Below are 8,819 nucleotides of genomic sequence, written 5' to 3'. Positions count from 1 at the left end.
CGCGACCCTGGGCGAGAGGCGGCGTCCTCAAATCTCGGCGAGCAGGCCTGCTGCCGGGTCAGGGAGCACGGTCGCCTGACAGGGAGCAGGGACCCAGGCGGGCGGGCGGGCGCCCTAGACCGCTCTGCGCAGCCGCCTGACGCAGCGAGGGGCGGTGCTCGCCGCAGCGACGCCCCCCAGGCCCCACTCGGCCCGGCGGTCACGGTTCTCACAGAAGCCGCGGAGCTCTGCGTGGCACTTGAGAGCAGATCCTGTCCCGGAGTCTTTGTTCCGTGATGTGAGGGTGAGTGTGGTGGTGGTGTCGGGAGGTCGGACTCGAAGGCCACCTCCCTCTTTCATCATCCTCCCCTGGGGCTGTGGCGCCTTCCTGCTCCCATGCCTGACGGCCTTGCCGTCTGGTGATGCTTGACGGGGTCTTCTGTCCCCAGAAGAGCCTGAAGCATTTTCTTTGGCCCTAGGTGAGGGCAGAGGAGCTGGCTGTGACCTTGGCCCTGTCCTGGATGTCCCAGCCTTGGGCTGAATGGCGGCACCCCTGCTGGGCCTTCCGGTGCTGACCCACCTGCTGGCAGCCCTCTTTGGCACGGCTCATGGGCTGCCGTCACAGGAGCCGGGTGGCTGCCTGGGGGTGGTAAAAGACCTCCCCGAGGGTTGGAGTCTCCCCTCCTACCTCTCTGTGCTTGTGGCGCTGGACACCCTGGGTCTGCTGCTGGTGGTGACTCTGCGGCAGCAGTCGGCCCCAGGCAAGGGCGAGGGGGCCCCCATCCTGCTGCCGCCTTCTAGGGTCTCCTGCTGCTGTTGCTGTCACCGCCAGCTGTACTCACAAGGGGCCCAGGGCCTGGCCTGCAAATGGGAGCCCCAGGAGTGGAGGAAGAGGCCTGGCGTTGCAGGAGCCACCCGGCCAGATGGCAGGCATCACCCCCAGCCCAGACCCTGCAGCCCATCCGTGGTGCCTGTCTGCTGGGCCTGCTGGCCACCACGAACGCTCTGACCAAGGATGGGTTGCCTGTTGTGCAGAGCTGGTTCTGCCCGCCCTACGGACACCTGGCCTACCACTTGGCCGTGGTGCTGGGCAGTGCCGCCTCACCTGCTTCCTGACCATGGGCGTTCTATGCAGGTCCCTGGCAGGGCTGGGCAGTCTCTCTCTGCTGGGCATGCTCTTTGGGGCCTGCCTGATGGTGCTGGCAATCCTGAGCCCCTGCCCACCCGTGGTGGGCACCTCTGCAGGGGTGGTCCTTGTGGTGGTGTTGTAGATTCTGTGTCTGGGCATGTTCTCATACGTGAAGGCGGCTGCCAGCTCCCTGCTGCACGGGGGGGATGGGGAAGTGGGGAGCTGTCGCTGCTGGCGGCAGGCCTGGCCATCCAGGTGGGCTCCCTTTTCAGCACTGTTGTCATATTCCCTCTCACCATCTACCACGCGTTCCCCAGCAGGAAGAACCATGTGGCCCAATGTGCCTTCTAAACCTGGGCAGGTGGGGACTTTGCTCCACCCCACCTGTCTTCAGATTGGGGCTGCCACAGTGCCTGAGTGCCCACAGCCCAGAGAGGCCCACCCCACACACAGCATTCTGTAGGACGCCTGCGCACTCCACAGGAGAATCTGGGGACCACAGAGCAGGCTCAAAGCCAAAGCCAAGCTGGGGATGTGGACTTGGCCCCGGGTCTGGGATCTGTGTGGGATTTGTACAATAAAGCATTTTTATTCAAAAAAAAGAAAAAATCAAAAGAAGCAGAGTAGAATGGTGGTTGCCAGGTGTTGGGGGGGTGGGGGTGAGGGAAATGAGAAGAGACCGGTGAAGAGTACAAACTTTGTTATAAAGTGAATAAGTTCTGTGGGTCTAATGTATAGCATGGTGACTATAGTTGATTAGACTGTACTGTATATTTTGAAATTTGCTAAGAGAGTAGATCTTAAGTGTTCTCACAAGCACACACAAAAAAGATAAATATATAATGTGATGGAGGTGATGGACATGTTAACTTGATTGTAGGAATTCTTTCACGGTGTATATGGATATGAAATCATCACGTTGTACCCTTTAAATATATTACAATTTTATTTGTCCATTATGCCTCAGTAAAGCTGAAAACAAAAAGGAATGAAATATGATACATGCTATAGTGTGGATGAACCTTGAATACGTAAAACTGAGTGAAAGAAATCAGACACAGAGGGTCACATATGACTCTATTTATATGAAATATCCAGAAGAGTTAAATCCAGAGATAGAACACAATGGTGGTTGACAGAGGCTGGGGAGAGGAAGGAATGGGGAGAAACTGTTTAATGGATAGGGGTTTTACTCTGGAGTGATGGAAATGTTTTGGAACTAGATAGAGGTGGTGGTTTCACAACATTGTGATTGTGCTAAATGCCACCAAATTGTTCACTTTAAAATGATTCTTTTTATGTTATGTAAATTTCACGTTCATAACTTATTTTTAAAGAGCACTTATTAGACAAAAATAGCAGATGGCATATGTAATCAAGCTTTAGATGTGAATTGCCAATTAGTTGAGCTCTAATTAAGCTTTGTAATAACTAACACAATATATTTTCTCCAGAAATCTTGATGGAAAGACTTTCAAAAGATTAGATCCACAGTGAATGGCAGTCATCATTGCCCAAATATTAACATAACAAGAAAAGTTGCTAATTTGTTTGCAATTTACTGAAGAAGCAAACATTGTCAAGATAGTGGGGAGGATTTGTTGATGCTGAATCTCTGCCACATTTGTACAGGGAAGCCTTAAAGCACCTCTATCTTTTAAACAAAATATAAATTGCTTTTTGATTCAACACTGCTAGCCTAACAAGTGGGAAATTTCTCCTATTTTAAATTCAGCTGAAGATGAGAATTATATCTAAGTGTATAATGAATGAGAGTTATTTAGAAACATGAATGTAAATGTTCTGTGGCTTATGGTCAGTCCTTTGTTTTCAACAGCTTATGCATTCGGCTTCTCTAGCTTGTATTTGTATTCTGATTGTGAAGATTATTTCTGAATCTTTGTTTCACATATTGCAATGCCTTTTGACATTGGAAAACCTGGAAGATATGATTACTTTGGGTTTGGCTTTCTTTTGTTTGAATGCAAATCAAAATGACATGGAAACATCACAAGTGTTTTTGCAATTTGCACTTTAACAGGAAAAAATCAAACATTAGTTTCTTCCTTTGGATTTCAATAGGCAACATGATATGGAGTTAGGGAGTCAGGAGGACCTAGATTTGAACCCGGGTCCTCCCCTTAAAAACTTACATTGCAGTGCACATAATAGGTAGCTATAATTATTACCATTATCCAAAAAAGCAGAGGTTTGAAAGAGAAGAAAAGGGAAGTATATGAGAAAGGAAGGAGAAGAGAAGATTAGGAAAAGGAAGAGGAAAGTGAGGAAAGAATAAATTAGAATTTCAAGAGAATCTAATTGGTGATTTATGCTGAAATGGAAAGCAAGAATCCTGAATCTTTGCCCTGGTTATTCCTCTGATTTTACTATTTGTTCTCCCTTTTCTTTGCTTGCCTCTCTTTGGGGTTGTTACTTAAAATGTCTCATCAGTTTCCATCTCCTCTTGGGTAATACTCTATGAATACACAGAATTCATTAATGGGATAAAGGAATAACAAACCAGTGAGATAAACAAGATTTGTGAGGTCAAATTTTAACTAGATCTGAACATAATGGAAATCTAGTGTTTCAAGCCCAAAGACTTGACTTGACAACTTTACTTTTCCTAATGCATCTTTTTCCTGACTATTAAAGTCACTATTAATACATGATCCCCACAGAAAGTTTAGAAACACAGGAAAGTACTAGGAAAAAATTAAAATCACAGCAAACATCCCCACCCTGAGATAACACAGGTAGTATTTTATTTTTTTCTTTGCAGTCTTTTTTTTCTAGTCTGTGGTCTCAGTCTGTAATGTAATATTGTCCTCTGATGTTTTAGTTTTCATTATGTCATGAGCACTTTCCATGTCATTTTTTCCAAAAATACCATTTCTATTGTGTAGATGTATCTTAGTTCCATTTAACATTAATAAAACATTAATGTTAAACCTTCTGCCCCAACATGCACCCCGACCCCAAACACTTCCCCTCAGAATCATAGCAGAGCTGTAAAAGAAAGGTAACCTGGGCCTTAAGATTTAAGTGTTGTCATATGTATCTTAGTTTTACAAGTAAAAATTCAAGGTATATCTGAAAAATCTAAAAACTTGGAAAAGATTGAGAAATAAGACAGCCTTTTTTCCAAGTATTTTTTTACTCTTCATATTGTATTACACCTCTCATTTCCACATCAACTTCCATACAAGTGTAAAGAAAGCTTTTCCCCTCAAGTTCTTTTTCGACTTGAATTTATTGATTGCTTTAGCAAAGGCAAGGCCATGCCCTCCAGGAGACAAAGAGATCATTCTGGCCACAGACATGCTCAGGCCTTGACTTTTCCTTAGTTAGAAAGGCAATTTGCCCACAAAATTAACTAAGTCATGTCTCAGCTGACTGCAAGTCAATGGTTTTCCCTCAAATTTGGTCCAACTTACCCCAGATCTGACATAAAAATTAAAAAATAAAATGAAAACCAATTCAGGTGCTACCTTGAGCATTTGGGGTTTTGTTTATTTCAAAAAAAGAAAGTATGAAATGCGCAGTTTCTTTTTAATTCTCTGGAGACAAGAATTAGGGAGAGGCATCTTAAATATTTCAACTCCCTTAAATATTTTAACCTCCTCGTAAATGTTATGCACTAAATAAATATTTGTTGATATGAGCGAATGAATGAATAAATTTTAGCATTTAATAATGTAGATAAATATTTGTTGACATGAACAAATGAATGAATAAGTTTTAACATTTAATAATGTAGAGTTCGGAAACCAGGGAGCAGGAGTCGACTCTTGTGAGCCTCAGTGTTGCGGAAAGAGGTGGCAATAGAAACATGTTTGAGTCCTGCCATCTCTGTTTTCTAGTTTTGTTTTGTGCAGGTCACTCTGACATTTTTTTTTTTCCTGCATGAAAAGTAAAAATCTGGCTGAGCCTTAGTTTCCCCATCTGTTTATAAAATTACATTGTAACCATTTGTCTTCACAGATGGGGGTAATGAGTTGAGATAATCGTGATTATTCATGTATGCTGTAAACAGCAGAGTAAATGGAGAGCAACAGACCTCAGACCACATTTAGCCATGCCAGCTTGGGCAAGTGACTCAAATTCAATAAGCCTGTTTTCTTACCAGTGAAATGCGGATAATACAAACTTAGGAAACTGCAGCTTTAAAATGTAATAATATGTGTAACATGTGTTGCAGAGGCCTGGCTTCTGACAGTAGAAGCCAGGCCTCTGCAATGCATGTTACACATATTATCCCCTTCTGCTTCACAACAGAAGCTTATTTGGGGACTGTCCTTCAGGCTCATCATGGTACATGTAGCCCAAGACAGGAAGTATCAAACCAAAAATCTGGCCTCTTCAGGGTTCTTCAGGTTTCCAGGCTCCAGCACTTCTTCCAGTGCTGCACCCTCTGATCTTTTCCAGCCATTAAATACTCTTTTCCTGGGGAATTAAAATTTTTTAAACTTGTCAAGAATTTTTAGATGCAGATTAAGTTGTAATTATGTTTCAGGAACTCTTGATGCTACAGTTTAAAAAGTAAGGGAAAATACTTATTTGTATTTCATTTTTTTTCCTTTTTTTCTCCTCCGCTGATTTCTTAAAAATAGAAAAACTTTCACTATTCATGACATAGATATCAGGCAGAATAATATTGGGAAACTCCTAGTATTTAACATCAGACATTTAGCAGGTGTTAATGATGAAATTTTGTGTTCAAACATTAATAGTTTTAATAAGTAGTTTAAGGAGTCAACTTCAGAATTAGTTATGCTTTGTTAATGAAATGATTACCACCCAATAATATAATTTCAAGAACATATTTTATTAATGAAAGTGTAATGAACAAAAACCAATTATGCTGAAGTTGCTACAGTGATTTAAGTTTATTTGAAATATTTTTGCTTCCATTTACATCCTTGCAAAGTGAATTTTTATGTTTTTCAAAATAAAGGGGAATTGAGCCCCTAGACACACCCTCCCCCAAGGAGTTCACCCATTTTGAAGCCATGTAAACTGTTCAATATATACTGAGAGACTATGGCCCCCAAAGTCTTGGAACAGTTAATTCATGTACCATACAAAGAATAGTCTTTGTGACAGTTTGTTTCCAGATAGCTGCCATTAATTTTTTTCCTCCTGATACCATTCCCCCATCATACAGTGGAATCTTTTTTTTATGTCATCCCCCCATGGAAAAGTAGAATCTATTCCCTTCCTCCCCTTGAAACTGTGCTGGATTGAGAGACTTGACTGACCAATAGAATGCAGAGGAATGATGCTCTGGGACTTTTGAAGCTAAGTAATTGGAAGCCTTACAGCGTGGTATACTTTTGCTTTCTCTTAAAATGCTCCGGAGGTAGCCAGCTACCACTTGAGAAGTTTGGCTCCTGTGGCACCACTAATGTAATAAGCCCAAGCAACTTGGAGAGGCCCTGGAGTGTGAGAAGCTATATGGAGAATGAGAGGTACCCAGGAGCACTGAGAAGCCAATTATGTGAGTGAAAAAGCCATGTTGGGAACAGGTCTTCAAGCCACAGCCACCCCAGTTGATGCCACAGGGAAGAGAGAAACTGCCCAGTGAAGCCTTTCCCAAAATCCTAACTTACAAAATTTTGAACAAAATCAAATGGTTGTTTAAGCTAATAAATTTTGGCATTGTTTGTTACTCAGTGATAACTGCAATACAAAAAAATAATCTTCTCTTAGAAATTTGGTGTCATTGATCCATCGACAGTTCACAAATACTCACTTTTTTTCCCATTGTGTGACATTGGTATGAGCTGATCTACTTACACTCTTTCACTTAGCTTCGATTGTGATCAGTCACAAACATTTATGAGACAACTGGGCAGAGTTCAAGATGCAGATTCTGGATGGAGAAGATGGAGAAATTAAACAGCTTATATAGTAGTAAAGCCTCCAACCCTGGCTTCATGTAGCTCATTAAACTTGCAAGGAATAATGGAAAAAATGTGCAGGATTCAGCCTGTTGGGTCAATTTCATAAGTGTATATTTCTTATATTAACATTAGAATTAGATTAACATTAATGTTAATCTAATTAACATTAGATTCCTTCCTTCCACCAACTTGCAGGAAGAAATCGAGTGGAACAGTTAAGAAAATGTTGCCTTAAATAAGGTGAATAATACAAATGCAGTCTAACTAAGCATAAGCTCTATCTATGATTATTTGGGTTATTAAATAATTTGCCCTACAAACACCTTTAGCAAGATAACTGAAAATTTTTAATTACAAGCCCTGAAATTAAAAACTCAATAGTTATAAAGCACAGAGACTTGTGACAAAGACTTGACCATGGAAAATAAAGTCTGAAATAATTTCCTTCTAAAAGTGAAAATTTTTGATACATCACATTGTGGTGATGAATAAAAATGTAGGTTTTTGTTTAAGAAACCAACATGAACAAGCTAGAGGAATTCAAATTATTTTAATAAAATATATTTTCTTCACTGTAGTTTTTAGAAATGAAAGATGAGAGGATTGTAACCAAAAATATGAAAAGAGAAAATATAAAAACTCTGCTTCCAGGTAATGCTCAGATGAAAATAACATACATGCTCATGTCTCATAAATGTATCTTTTTATCACAACTTAATATTAAAGTATTTATGCTTTTCTATTTCCTTTGTATTGAATTTTTTAGCCCTAGTTGGAGACAATAAATCAGAAATTAAAAGACATTGAGTTTTAGACTTTTTACACCCTGACATGTCATTGATTAATGTAAATATTTAGAGTTTAGAAAGCTCTAAAAAGTTACAACTTTATTTGGAAAACAAGGGAAACTGTGCACAGTTACAATTTGTACCTTTTATTACTATTGTATTGCAATCAATTATCCTGTCAATATTTTTGCTTTTTTTCTTAAGGGAACTAGATATGGTGTTTTTATTTTATTTTTCTGATAATCTCTTTTCATTATTCTATTATACTTCAAAGGGCATTTGACAGCATTTCAGAGACATATTCAGAATAGATAAGATAATATCTATTCAGGTAAGATATATCTATTCAGAATAGATAAGACATGGCCCAGCCAAGAGCCTGTAGGCCCCAGTGCTGGGACACAGCAGGCTAAACAACAAACAGGATGGAACACAGTCCCTCCCATCAACAGACAGGCTGCCTAAAGACTTCCTGAGCCCACAGTACCTCCAGACATACCCCTAGACACAGCCCTGCCCACAAGAGGGCCAAGATCCAGCTCCACCCACCAATGGTCAGGCACCAGCCCCTCTCACTAGGAAGCTTGCATAAGCCTCTGAGCCAGCCTCACCCACCAGGGGACAGACACCAAGAGCAAGAAAACTAAAATCCCACATCCTGTATAACAGAGTCCACAAACACAGGTCAAAACCTACTTTGTGACCAGCTGGTCCTTGGCCCTTGGGTGACAGAAGAGGAGTGTACTGCTGGGACACATAGGACAACACCTACAGAGGGCCACTTCTCCAATGTCAAGAAACATAATTAACTTTCCACGTACATAAAAGTACAAATAGAAATTTAGACAAAATGAGACATCAGGGGAACATGTTCCAGACAAAGGAACAATATAAAACCCCAGAAGAAGAACTAAGTGATGTGGAGATAGGCAATCGACCTGAGAAAGAGTTCAGAGTAATGATTGTAAAGATAACCCAAGAACTCGTGAAAAGAATGGATGCACAGGGTGAGAAGTT

At 41.3% G+C, this 8,819-nt stretch overlaps 1 pseudogene across 1 annotated transcript; it reads left to right on the top strand.

Annotated features, from left to right (window-relative positions):
* The first annotated feature begins 419 nt into the window (after positions 1-419).
* Positions 420-1,459, top strand: LOC309799300 (solute carrier family 52, riboflavin transporter, member 2-like; annotated as a pseudogene). Its single transcript has 2 exons — positions 420-673; positions 781-1,459. The product of its transcript is annotated as a solute carrier family 52, riboflavin transporter, member 2-like (transcript).
* The last annotated feature ends 7,360 nt before the right edge of the window (positions 1,460-8,819 follow it).

The sequence above is a fragment of the Mesoplodon mirus genome (genome assembly GCF_964341445.2).
Source record: "Mesoplodon mirus genome assembly, chromosome: 3".
NCBI lineage: Eukaryota > Metazoa > Chordata > Mammalia > Artiodactyla > Ziphiidae > Mesoplodon > Mesoplodon mirus.
This window is presented reverse-complemented; position numbering and strand designations above follow the sequence as displayed.